The sequence below is a fragment of the Aythya fuligula genome, chromosome 7 (assembly GCF_009819795.1).
Source record: "Aythya fuligula isolate bAytFul2 chromosome 7, bAytFul2.pri, whole genome shotgun sequence".
NCBI classification, from domain to species: domain Eukaryota; kingdom Metazoa; phylum Chordata; class Aves; order Anseriformes; family Anatidae; genus Aythya; species Aythya fuligula.
In genome coordinates, this window is record NC_045565.1 from 22,194,379 (window position 1) to 22,209,108 (window position 14,730).

Genomic DNA, 14,730 nt, shown 5'->3' on the forward strand with positions numbered 1-14,730 from the left:
GCAAAAAGCCAAGGACAGCGTTTGATTCTCCATCTCTCTGCCTTCAAATCAAGACTAGATGTTTTCGTGTAATATGTTAAACATAAACTACTGAGCCGAGTACAACTGAAAATGAAATGTAATGACCTATGATATACAGGGTCAGAATAGATGATCTAATGGATCCTTCCTGGCTTGAACTGTATGAAAAAGTTAATGGAGCCGCACCATTTTACAGGGACAAAGAATTTGTCTTTCATGTCCATTACTCAGCATTTCTCTTCCCATTTTTTCCAGCCGTGTAAATTCATGTAGAACTGGCGTATCTCTAAAGGTTTTATTTCCTGCATTACTGTACTGAAATACATAAGGTCTGTCAATTCCTCACACTAAATGTATTTTGCAAAATTTTACAAAAGCATTAATACTGTCCTTGTTGCTAGCTAATGCTAAACAAATATGTTTGGCAATAGGGTCTTTGCATTCACATCTTTGTGTCCCTAATTTATTAATTTAGATGTAATCATTCACTACGTTTTCATTGCCATACTTCTCCTCTCTCTCTTCTCTTCTCTTCTCTTCTCTTCTCTTCTCTTCTCTTCTCTTCTCTTCTCTTCTCTTCTCTTCTCTTCTCTTCTCTTCTCTTCTCTTCTCTTCTCTTCTCTTCTCTTCTCTTCTCTTCTCTTCTCTTCTCTTCTCTTCTTTTGTTATTAGAGTGTTGAAATGACCAATTCTTACAGTGTTTTGTAGTTTGGTTTTTTGTTTGTTTGTTTTTGTTTTTGTTTTTCTTTTAACCTTCTTTTTCTCACCTCAACTTTAAGCAGAATTTTATTCTCATGTTTTGTCTTGCCCTGGAGGTCTGTACAACCTCCCTAGTGCTATCCTTATTCTATTTCCTGCCTAGTAGTTTAATCCCAGATTGATTCATTATGTTGCTCTGAGGCTCACTACAGCAATTTTTCAGTTCTGATTTTCCTCCTGATACACACAGTTCAACTTTCCCCCTGTCTCTTTCATATTTTTGTCTTCCAGAAAGTCTGGAAGACCTGTGTTTAGAATTAATATCCTTCCTTGGGAATAAATCATGCTTCTCATGTAAGTACAACACTGCCATGCATTTGATTACCAGATGTTCATATTTTGAATATCATATTTCTGTAAAGGTATCTCCAGAAACAGTATCCTAGTTACACGCTGGATGTAGAGGCACCCCATGAATATTTGATAACACTCCTCATAGAAGATCCTTGTAAAGTGTCTTTTATATATTAGTTTCATGGTGAATCAATTGTCCAATTGTTGAGCAAGTTCTTTTTAACCATTATCATTGGTTCTATTAGTTCTAAGCCTCAGTTCTCATTGCTAAGTGTACTATAAGTGTACTGTATAAAGAGTGCACTATATTTAAAAAAAAAAAAACAAAGTGTATAAATACACACTTTTTCTTGTGAGGAGATATCTATAAAAAGGAGGTAGGGGATAGGAGGGGGGAGGAGTTGTCCCTAATGTCACTGTTTTGGTCAAGATCTGGACTTTTTCAAGGCCAGTGGGAATTCTAATTTTGGGCAGCAGAAATTAACAGTAACTGCACTGGTGAGTCCTTTTACTTCAGTGTCATAACTCTCACAGCAGGCAGTGTCAGATGCTTCAAATAGTAGTTTCAAGGGGAGAATGAAATGGTAGTTCAAAGTGAAAGTTTTTTTTGTGGTTAAACATGTCAAGCATTGACTGGCTTACTTTTTGACATGAAGCATATCTACTATTTATACATTAATATTTTTCTTCTTGATTTTTAGACCACCCTCTAACTACTCCTGATGCCTTTTCGAACAGAATATTTCATTAGTTATATTTGTCTTTGATGTATATGTGGAAGGTTTAAACTGACAGACTAAGACCCAAGTATATTAAAATAATTTCCTGTCTCCAACAGTTTAAAAAATATACTTCTCTCCCAATATCAAATTATTCCAGGTGACATGAGACAGGTTTGCTAAGTCTTTTTTTTTTTTTTTTTTCAGATTTCTTCTAGTTTCAAAATTCAGTTATGTGACTTTGTAGATTTAATACTATTCATATTGTTTATTTATGTTTAGTACTGTTTATATATATATATATATATACACATAAATACTCTATGGCTGAACATTTTGAAAAACTTGATTCTCAGTGCTCTGAAGTTCTAAGATATATTTTTAACAGTTTTATCAATTGGCAAACTTATTCCTTAAATGTGTATTAGGGATGAAAAATTTAATAGCTAAAACTTTCAAATAGGGCAGCCTTTAAGAGTATGGTAACTAGGTTCTGCAGTAAGATTTGGATCAGCAGACTGAGAGGAACAGCAGCCTCTAAGAAATTCTTCATTCTGTTCTTTCTTTTAGAACACTCAGAATCTAAGGAAAAGTAGCTGTGGAATAGAAAATAAACTGTGGATAAACTCCAGATGTGTGCTGAACCCTTTTAATAGTTCTCCTTGTAATAGCTAATGTTTAATTAGAATCTTACTTGTTATCATTTACAATTGCTAATAATTTAATCTTTGGGGAAAAGAAGACATAAGACATTTACTATCATTAACATTTATACTGCTTTCATTTTGTAGGATTTTAAGTAGGTGGGGTACTTTATATTTCTACTAAAATGTCCACATGTTCTTGATATTTTAGTCCAAATATTGTTTCATTTACTAGAACTATAATGTTGGGAAAATAGGTTTTGGTGAAAACTGTGTGTTGAAATAGCAATAAATGTTGAATTAAAAATGTCAGCTTTAAGGAAAACTATATGCGTAACAGTAGATCATGAAAGTAGATCCTGAAAAAAATCCTACATACATACCTGCAAAAGAGGGACAAAGAGAAGAGACATGGAATTATTAATAGTCCAACTTTTTATATGACAAAAAATAACTTTTTTTTTTTTCTTCAAAAAATATAATTCTTGGATCTTTTTGAGATTATCCCTAGACTGGAAAAACAAAACAAACAAACAAACAAACAAAAACAACCACATTTGATAGTGCTGCCTAGAGTACTCAAACAGAATGAATATTGATATTTATACAAATCATAGAATTATTAAGGTTGGGAAAGACAAATGTTATCTCAAACAGGGAGTGGGAGCTATGAGAACACACAGAATGATGCCTCAACAAGGACACACAGTGAAGGACATCCCCAAATCATATAGAGGCTGCATCTTCTTGTAAGGACTCCTCATGTGTTTATATTGCATAGCACTCTTATTATTTGTGTCAGAAGTTCCTATAAGCACTTTAGGGCACACTCATTTTGAATATTTAGGACAAAGCAGGACTAGTGTCCTGCAATGTAGATTCCAGAACCTGCAGTGTAGATTCTGTTGTTGTCTGAAGCTGCAGTGAAAGAAAGATTGGAACTCTTCTGAGTCCCTGAAGAGAAAAGAATGGGCTAAGACTGTGGCATTTTTTTCCTTCCACTTCTGTTTGTTTGTTTGTTTCTGATCAAGATCCTGTTTTTTCAAAATGTGGAAACTTTTGTCATATTACCATGGGAAAAGATAGTCTTTGACATTTTTCCTCAGTAATCAGCAGAAAGGAAAAATAATTTACTCTTTACCAGAATAAGCTGTCTAAATAATTTTAAATATGTAAAAGTATGTAAAAATTCATACAATAAAGTAAATTCACATATTTCCTGATGTAACTGTCAGAAGTGTTTTTAGTTATCTCATTCAGATTTTCATTTTTTCATGGCCACTAATACCAATCAGAACTCTATTAGCTAGTGCTTTGATATTGTGTTCAGCATTTTGTAGGAGATTGTAAAGTTAGTTAAGTTAGTGTTGCTGATCTCCAATGCAAATATACCTGTTGGATGATGCTATCTGTTGATGTATCTGTTAGCTTACCTTGTTTCTCAGTCTTTTTAACACAGTCATAAATCTGGGAGGGCTTCAGTGTGGGTGGTAGGCTGTCAGTTGTTAGAGAAATGCAGTTTACTGGAAAAACATTGTAGAAAATATGCTTAATTCCCCCACTAAGAAAGAACACCAAAACCTGAAAGCTTATATTACACATTTATTCTCCAGTCCACTTATGTATACAATTGTATATATATAGGAATTAATAGATTATCTAATAAAATATATACTGAAAATGAAGCCTATATATACTGAAAATGAAGCCTGAGTGAACTATCATTCATAGTATTGCATGTATTTATATTTTTAATGCTATTGAGCATCTAGCTGATATTTTCATTGAACTGTGTTTCATAGTCACAGGATCTTATTTGTGTGTTACAATATTCTGTTTGTAGCTGTTTGTTTATTTTTTCCTACTTCTCAGTTATCTACACTAGATTTCCTCTACAGTGAGAGTTTACAGTCAAAGCATCTTTCCACAAATCAGGATGATATTGAAGGTCTTTTCTAACTTAAATGTTTCTACAACAGCAAAGTCTACTTGAAGCATGTGCCAGAAAAGTTCACTTAAGAGAGGGTATGATTGTTTGAAAGAGATGTGGAATTCTGAGGCAGCTGCTTTCTGTAGTAGGCTTCCTATCTCTGGCAATGGACAAAGTCACACAGATTATATTTTTGCTTTGGATCAGTAACTGTTGAAATGGAATAAGTACCAAAGGAATGCAGATTCACAGCCTGATATTTTTGCACTTTTTTCATTTTTCTAATTTAAAAAAAAAAAAAAAAAAGTAAATGAAAGTACTATTTTCAGTATTTCCTGTTAATTTATAGCAGTTCTCCAGGATATAAAATACCAAATTATTTACTTCAGAGGATTGAGAGGATTACTTAGTTAATGTTTATAAACCACTTTGAAGATAAAAAGCACTATTGAGCAGCTTAAGAATTACCAAATAGTTAATTATCTAAAGTATCTAAAGGTTCCATTCTCCCCCCTACAGGTTATTTCTACATAGGGGAGAGTAAGCTCTGAGCTTCATATCATGACTTTCAAAGCCAGGCTTTTTAAATATTATTGACTTATAAAAATTGCTGTTTTTAGTGGCCTGAATCTGATTCCTTTGAAGTCAGTGGCAAAAGTCCAACAGATTCCATTGAAGCACAATGTAGCTATTCAGAATAAACAGGTTGAAACAATGCTTAGAGCCCCTATTCACTTTATTTATATTTCATCTGACTTGATGTGTGTATATGTGTATATATATATACACATACACACATAAATACATTGTATACACACAGTTGTTTGCAGAAGAGTAAAATATATTTTTTTGTTTTTTAATGTGTGACTTCAGGTATACAGAACTCATTCCTTCATGAAGAATGAAAGAGACATGCTGATGTTACTGTGAACTTCCATAGTCAAAATTGATCCCATTGCAAGATCTGAATAGGACATTGCCACACAGATAAATGATCTTAGCAACAGTGAAGAAAAAGCTCTTGAAAAGGCTCCACCTGGATCCTGTACTCTGCCAGCCTTGTATCTAATGCAGATACCTCACATGAAGAAATTTAAGAAAATAGCTCCTGAAAGCAATGTTCACAGTCAGACCTTGCCCACAACAGAAGCACTGAAGGTATTTATCATACTTAGTATCTCTTAACAGTTAAAAAGAACATAAGTGATCAGAACAAGGTAAAAGTTACTCTGCATGAGGATAACAGGACTAAATAGTTTGGGAAATACTGTTGCACACATAGCAAACCTTTACAGTAGAAGAAAGAAGTCCAAACATGAATACATAATTTTGTTTTGCAAACCTTAAATATTTCTTAATTCTGGTATGACTGATTAGGAGTTGGATGTTAAGTATTTGTTAATACTGGCGTAATTATGGCTTAAAGTCATCAATATAACTCACATGCCCCTTTTTTTGAAATGGCATATATATTTAACTTGAGTTCATAACTGGTTACTTCCTGAGATGAAGAACAGTATCTCAATATTGAACTCATTTAAATTTGACCTTTTAATGTGCTAGAACAGCATACTATCTTATGCTCTTATCTGTGTTGGCTCTTAAATCAGGGTCTAGCTGTAAAAGGGCACTGCCGAATTCTCGAGTTGTATTTTTTGCAAGAAACACACTTTAGGTTTTTCATAATTAATATTAAGAACATGCAGGGGACAGTAAAAAGAAAAAGAATAAAGGAGGAAGAAGGGATTTAGTTAACAAATTGGTCTTGGTATACCTATATTCTAACACTAGCAAGCATGATGAAAATCTGCTGAAAAAAGCACAGCTAAAGAATGGATGGTCAGAATATAATGGTATGCAATTAAAAAAAAAAAAAAGTTGATATTTTTCTTGAAAATATAAACCTTTAGTTCAAAAATGATTTTTCTGACCCATGTGTGTCAGATATTTCTAAAGTACAAAAGTTAATTATAAGTCTATGGCCTTATGCTTTAAAATATTCCTCTCCCACAGGATCTCATGAAATATGCGTGTGTTTACAGGAAATTGTGGAAAAAGTGACTCATCTTTTCAATAATTTACACAGGATAATTTCTTGAAAAGCAAGATCAGCAGGGGCTTTTTTTTATTCTTTTTTTTTTTTTTTTTTTTTTTTTTTCTGATTGCAGAGGATTTACTTGGCTACCTCTGGATACTTTGAAAACAAGGAGAATATTCAAAGTAGAATAAATGAAGTCATTCATTTTAGTCATATTAGTCAACTATTATTGGTCAATTTACTACTATTTGCTCCAGTTCTCTAAGCATTTGAACCATAGCCTTATGTCTGTTACTAGGAGTTTTCAAAACTTTCTTGCTTGATGTTACGTTTTCCAAACACTGTTGTACCTGTATGTCACAAAATGCTTGCAAACCATACAAGGTAACTCAGAGTTCTCCAGCTCTACTTAGAGTGCTTGTACTTACTCTATATAGGCCATAATATTCTTACTTAACTTGATTTGAGGTGTTCAAGGCAAGGGATAAGTGCTTCTTAGAAGTGACCAATACCTAAATAATATGTTCATCCCTGAATACTGCAAACAGGAATTGAATGATGTCACTAAAGGAAAAGGAATACTATACATTGCAACAGAGCTAAGGTCAATTTAATTGCAGTAAGCAATGAATAGACTGTGTCAGAAAAAGCTTTTCACACAAATACACAAACACACAACTAATTGAAACCAACCTCAATTACCAGCCCAGTGAGGCAGCATGGTCAAGAGCAGGGGAGTGTGATACTCCTTCTGAGCAGGCTGTTGGTCAGAGGCTCAGCACGAACACATAAAAATTTCACCTCAGGTACTCTTCTTCAACACAGTGTTGGATGTCCCCAAAACAATATCTCCCCCCGCCCTGTCCCCCAACCCCAGCATTTACTGCCAAGTGTCTTCTTTATAGCTGGATGTTGGCACAAGCTGCCAATCAGATTGCAGTACAAACTTCCAGCCATCTCAGGTACTGTTCTCCTGTCAGTTGTCAATCTGTGGCCCAAGCCAAGGCTCATTACACTCAGATCCTACTTGCATTGCCATGTCAGTCATGGTTCATTTTGTTTAGGCCTTGTTTGCAATGTCCTATTGATTATGACTGAGTCACTCAGCCCTTGGTCAAGGCAAAATTTTATGTTGCTATGCAAAAATGAAGGACATTTTCTATACACCTCCAGTCAAAGTAAGCGTTCATACTTTTCAGTTGGTAGTTTATAAAATTCTGGGATAAATTTCCATACCATGTCTCTGCATCCCAAATACTGGGAGCTGGTCTAGTGGATGCTACTGTGGATGGTCTAGTCCATACTGTAAGTTACAAGATCTATTTGTGTTTCTTCAGTTCACAGCTGAAAAACCTAACTTTAAGAGGAGTAGAAATTACTTCTTAGCAATATAGATGTAGTGCCATTTTACTTTGGCTGCATCCCCTATGGCAGGAGCTGTGAGAAAAAAGGGCATAGAGTCACCACAACAGATAAAACATAACTCCAAGCTATTGTTATAAATTATGTCAGAAATATAATGAACTCCTTCAAGTAATTCCTATAGACAGCCCTGCACAGTCTAACAATATAATGAAGATAATTTGGAGCTTTGTCGCTAAAAATAAAAAAAAATAAAATTAAAATAGAGCAGGTTCCTGAAAATGCTCAATAACATGGTGTCTTGGCATAATGAATATGTTAAATGAATAGCCACAGGATACAGAAAATGTACTACAAGTCTGCTCCATTAATCTTCTCAGAGAGTGAGAATCTGCTACAGCACTGGAATTTTCTTTTGAGATTTTCAAATTTAAGGTAGTCATTCCAAGCCTGCAAATAGTAGCTAATGAAATTTGACTTTATAGACAGAGGGTAAAATAAATAATCTTAGTACTCGTCAATTAAACAAACAAACAAACAAACAAAAAAACTAGTAAGCATACATTTTAAAAGTATGTATATAAAAAGTACATTTCTGAACTGCAGAAATATTTTAAATTCTTGCAATGACCTTAATGACCTTGTTATCAATATGCCCCACATGAATTATGCAGCCACCCCAAACTCATGCCATTAAATATAGTAATAATTGTCTGACATACACATGCAACGTTACACTAGGGATCAATTTGGCCCAGAGCATTCCATTAAAACATAAAGTGAGTTTCAAATGTATATGTTAAAATGAAACATCAGCTATAATGAAAAAGGAAGCAGAACAGAGCAGGCTTTACATATTAGTATGCATTTTCCTTTAGAGAACATTTCACCACACTCATACTATACGTAATGTTATTCCATATTTGATGTACAATCAATCCACATTTTATTTTGCTTTTTAAATTATCCTATGAAAAGTACAAGGCAATCAATGTACTGTGCTCTAGAGAGTTGGTACTATTATTTGAATTGCTATTGTTATTTAATACTTAGTTTTCAGCAGGGCCTTGATTATGGGCCATTGTATTAGCTACCATACAAGGACTTAGGAAGATGTGGCTCCTCATCTAAAATTCACCATGTCTTTGCATTATAAAGCTTCAGTAAGCTTAGAAAGACAGGTAAAACACATTAGAGTAGCCTGGTTATTATTTGTTCTTCTTATGTCTTCTAAACATCCAGAGATTGAGATGACCGCACCTTTTTAGCATTCTTGTATCAAATCCTATAGCAGAATACCTAAGAAATCATTCTGTTGGAATTAATGTTTTTGAAGTGATTCTAAAGACCTTTGACATGACTTAGTAGAGTATTATAGTACTTCAGACAGCTTAAAAAGATTGTCTTCACAGTATTGTGCAGAGTTGAGCACCTTGTTTTAGCAGTGATGAATTCAGCCACAGATAGATGAAAACTTTAAAAAAAATAAAATTAAAAAAAATAGTGGGTGTGTGTTTTACCAAGCACACCTCTGCCCCGATAGATATCCTTGATGTGAAAAGAGTATTTCAAAGTACATAAGAGGCAAAGCAAGGGTGGATCAGTGGTTGGAGATGGTCAATTTTGAGGTTTTGAAATACTTGATTTTTGAAATAGATATTTAGAATAAATAGAAATAAATAGAATAAATAGAAAATTTCAAAAGATTTTGAAATACTTGGACACACTTTGTCTTGGCCACAGCATGCAGGTAATAGATTTGTCAGTGCATTTATGCAACTGTTTAGCAGGATCACCAGTGAGAAAAGCGGTTTTCGGACACCAGATGCCCATGGAATTTTTAATATGCCTGTGAAAGTATAGTGAGGCAGACTTATTACTAGAAGACAGTAATTTAACTTTTGTATTCCTATATCTGTAAAGCCATGGTGGCTGCTATGTAAATGGATATTTTAGATCTCAAACATTATCAATTCATTTATTGCATAAAATGAAAACCTATGTTTACTTCTCCCCAGTGAGAGGCATTTGTTTAACAAGGCAGCAGATGCTTCACAGCTTCCCAGTCTGTGCAAAGCTTTAAGGACATTATAGTATCGAGCTGAAGTCACTGTACACGTGTTGTGATTAATTTTATGTAGTTCTAACAGTTTTGTTAAAAAACACATTTTAATCCACTTAATCTGCATTATATAATTAAAAAAAAAATCTTTAGTTGGCTTCATAAAATTAGAATATTATAAGGAGTTTCTTATGTCCTGTTTTTGACTGAGATAGAGTTAATTTTCTTCTCAGTATGGTGCTGTGTTTGGGATTTAGGATGAGAATAATATTGATAACACATTGAGGTTTTAGTAGTTGCAGAGCAGCACTTACACAGAGCAAAGGCCTTTTCAGCTTCTCACTCCTCCCTGCCAGTGAGGAACCTGGTGGTGCACAAGAAGCTGGGACAGGACAGAATCAGGACAGTTGCTCCATACCAGCCAAAAGGATATTCTGTATCACATGACATAATGCTGAACAGTAAAACTGGGGTGATATTGGGAATGATGGCATTTGTCTTCCCAAGAAACCCTTACAAGTGATGAGACCTGATTTCCTGTAGGTGGCTGAAGACTTGCCTGCCAATGGGAAGTAGCAGATCTTTGTTTTACTTTGCTTGTACACATAGCTTTTGTGCAAATTTACCTAGTAAACCGACTTTATCTCAACCTTTGAGTTCTCACACTTTTACCTTTTTGAGTCTCTCACCAATCCCACTAGGGGAGAACAAGTGAGCAGCTGTGTGGTAGGTACTTAGCTTCCTGCTGAGGTTAAACCACAACACTTAATATTCAGACAAAGAGACAGATATGATATAACAAAACAATGCAAAATTTTCCAGTCTAAAACAGTAAACAATCAGATTTCAGCCAGTAGTGAATTTTGGTAGAAAATGGAAAACAGGAACTTGGAAAAAAAATACTGATAGCTCTGCAACTAGTGCTGTAATATGGTTGAATACAAAATTTCTGAAACTGTTCTACTATTTCCATCATATGTAATTACAGTACTTAAAAAGCATTTCCCTACACGGAGAAAGGGAAGTAGTACACTTAGTAGCAACCAAACTGTCATTCTGTCTCCTTTTTCAGCATGCCTGCTTTTCTTGGAGGTCATTTTTAATGAGTATGTAAAAGCACCTGAAAAATCAGGTGCATAAATTAACCACCAATTAAGGTAGTTAAAAAAAAAAAAAAAGAAAAATTTAATTACTAGTTACTATATATAAAGACCACTCATTAGCATGTGGCATGCCTGAATGTTTATCACATTGCAATTACTGAGGCTCCAAAGAAAAGTGATGTTTTCATTGTGTTGTAGTCCTAAAACTGGATATTACATGAAGCAAAAGAGTTTGCTTTCAAATTTATGTCAGCAGGTACAATTGAAAGAATATTATCACAATTTAAGATAGTAAGTGCTTAATTATTTCTGTATAACATTTCTCCCACATTTAATATCACTGTCTATTTGGAGTGGCTGTTGACCTAGTTTTCAATCAATTGCAATGAGAATAAAAAATTGACTTTAAAGCAGTGATTTTTTTTTTTTTTTTACTGTGTTACCTGTGACATCTGAAATGTTGAATGTATAATTGATAAATTTTTTTGCCACCATCAACAGTGAACTGGCATTACAAACCAAAATCTTAGAGAACAATAATGGCACTAGAAAATATATAGAATCTTGAGAATAGAACTGCACAGAAAATATCACATATATTTATGAGACAGGAAAAAATCTACAAGTAGAAATTAAAGAACCTATGTATTTGGTTATTAAGGCACATCCTATGAATTATGATCAACTATTGGCCATCTATCAGGCAACTTCGGGGTTTGAGTACCATAATCAACAATTAGCATTACACTCCTAAAACAAAGGTTTATTTATTTTTTCTTTCCATCAGACAAAGAATAGAAGACAGTAGGATAAAGAAAGACAAAATAAAATGATGTAAAGAAGATCCATTTACTACAAACATTCTCGCTACAACAAGTCAGACTATTTGCCACAGAGTGTAGATTCTGCATGATAAACTGCAGTTTATATGTAGGCATTTAGATACCTGGAGTCCAGAATGGACTCTGACTGGTAAGCGACATGCCATGGTAACTGCAAGACTTATAGTGAATATATAGTATAAATAAACTATAAACCTCCAATTGGAATCCCAATGTGATGAGTAAATTATCCAAGAAGGAAACATTGAGAAGGTGAATATAATTTCTAACCTTTCATAACTAAGTGCCTTTCATTCATGAAAGACCAATAACCAATATACATCTTCATTTACCCTTTGTTCAAAATTCAACCACTGAAGTAGAGTAAGAAGACAATGTAGTAGTGGCAATGCCACTTTTTTATGTAATAAATTTTGGCTCAATTCTTCATTTATCTTTTGGGAACTTAACTGCGTTTGAAACCCTGGAGAATTACGTACCTAATTCCCCTTGTTGATGTGATGTCTAGAAGACAGAATGCTACCCAGATCCAAAATGCCAGTCACCCATCTGCAAATTTTACCTACCATCAGATTACATCTGTACTTTATATTGATGTTAGCTTCATCAAATTATTATCAAATTGATCATGGTGGTACAAGAATATTGATGCCAATAAGACACACAGATGGAAACTAAATTCAGCTGATAGTAAATATTTCTAAGTACCTGACCTCTCTGTGATGCATCCATGCATAGTTCTTTCTACATTTTTAAGTATATTTGAGCAAATGGATAGCAATTAAGGTACTACTAATAGTTCAGAGTACAGAATACCTGCATACAATTTAAGTAATATGCAATAACCTATAGCATTTGAAGCATTTATTGTACGTTTCATGAAGTTATATAATAGTTATCAATAGTAGCTATTACTTGTTATCAAAATTAGCCTGTCTAATTGAATGTTGCTTGTCTCTTTTCACTTAATTATTCACCATCCCTTGTTGGTGCCTATGCTATTAGCACCAGATGAATCATCTTAAAGTACTTCAGTCAGCTAAGTTCTTCTGTCACCTGATATTGGTCAACTCAAGCTGTGTTGGTATAAAGTGAAAGCATAATTTAGCTCGATGACTGAAAATAAAAGGAGATGATGACTGTACGTAGATTGCATTGTTATTGTTTGGACTTCAGCCTGGTTGCCCTTTAGTAGATCTTTTATCTGGAGTAAATTTAATTGATGTAACCCCTTATAAGGGTTAATAGTGGCAATATGACTCTTAGTAGGTAGTACCAAGTGCTAAGTCTCAGACCAGCTCTTATTCCCCATAAAATAACTTTTAAGCAATTACTTTTCAGCCAAAAAACAGCCCATTATCTACAAATACACAAATAGTCACAATATTCTACAAAATACACAAATATATGACTTTCAAAAAAATCGATGTACATGTATGTACTTTTATTCCTAGTGTTTTCCATCTAGCTGGATAAAAGGACTGAAGACAGAAATACGTGGGAAGATAAGGAAGAATGGGACAAGTCAGAATTCTGTACAGGATGATAAATCTATAAGATTCCTTGTGTTGAAAGATGTCTGTAAGGTTTGACCTTAAAGGAGGCTGTAGCGAGCTGGGTCTATTCTCCTACATGCCTGGTGACAGGATGAGGGGGAATGGGCTAAAGTTGAGCCAGGGGAGGTTTATATTGGATGTTAGCAAGAACTCCTTTACCGAAACAACATTGGAATGGGATGCCCAGAGAAGTAGTTGAATCACCATCCCTGGAGGTCTTTAAAAGACGTTTAGATGTAGAGCTTAGATATGGTTTAGTGGAGGACTTGTTAGTGTTAGTGTTCCAACCTTCTGTGATTCTGTTTTATCTATTAACATAGGAAGTTTGGTGGGAAAAAAAAAAAACAAAAAAAAAAACACACCACAAAGAACTTAGACACTGCACAGACATGTTATAATATAAAGTAATAATATTTTTCACGGTTCACTTATGGACTTGTACGGAGAGACCTATATACTGCAAAACAACAGAAAGGTGCACATATTTTCTCTCTTTATGTTGATCTTTGATCTGTCAAAAAGACAGCTACCTGGTGCAAAATGTCATTTCTCAATAACCCCCTAGTTATTTAGGATTGTTCCTGTCCTTTCCTGCAGGTGCTATATTTCAGGTGCTGAATCTGCAGTACTGAGTAATTTCTATTGCTTTTGTCTATAAAGAAATTGGAGGGAAAAAAAAAAAGTCCACAAAAGTCCACAAGGGATGGGTGTATCACCACTATGAGGCATTTCTTTTCATGAACTGCTTTTTTTTTTTTTTTTTCTAATTTTAAAATGTGAAGGGCAATGTCACAGTGAACTGGAATTTGAAAGCGTGGTGATTTAAATGGACAAAATATACCCCAAAGATTAATGTGGATGTTTTGTGTCCATATCTATAGCGTGTAAATAGTATTGGTTCTATGTGAATAAATGCAAATTATTGCACGATAAATGCAATTAAAATAGGGCATCTTCAGAGAGTCAGGTCTTAACCAGTGGGCAGGTTACTTTTTTGTTTTTGGTTCTGTCAGGATACTAAGGACAGTGATAGTACCTAAAAATCTAATATTGGTTTAAACTCACCAATTTAAAACAAGAGCATTTGATTTGTGAGGCAATTGGAGCATCAATAGTTTATGTTCATTTAAATTAATCTGAAATTGTATTATAGAGACAGAGTGATTTAAAAGACTAGGAAAACCATTTCTTCCATTAATAGTTTTCTCTAGAGAATGTTGATAAAAACTGGACCTGAAAAATTGATGAAAAACTGGACCAATTTGTTTTTCTTATTCCCTTTGGATATTTTTATAGCCAACAACAAATGCATATGGCTACTGTAGAAAATGGAACTTTTTCTGTTCCAAAGCTGTCTGTCAACTTTTGGCAGTAGGGACTCTTAGGCAAATGAATAGCAC

General features: G+C 34.1%; 1 protein-coding gene across 1 annotated transcript in view; it reads left to right on the forward strand.

The window, feature by feature from the left end:
• The first annotated feature begins 1,018 nt into the window (after positions 1–1,018).
• The window catches only part of LOC116491195 (heparan sulfate glucosamine 3-O-sulfotransferase 1-like), a 103,042-nt gene continuing 89,330 nt past the window's right edge, over positions 1,019–14,730 (forward strand). Inside the window, exons 1-2 of the mRNA XM_032190994.1 lie at positions 1,019–1,074; positions 5,241–5,525. The gene's annotated coding sequence lies outside the window, so the exon portion shown is untranslated. The remainder of the gene's footprint in view (positions 1,075–5,240; positions 5,526–14,730) is intronic.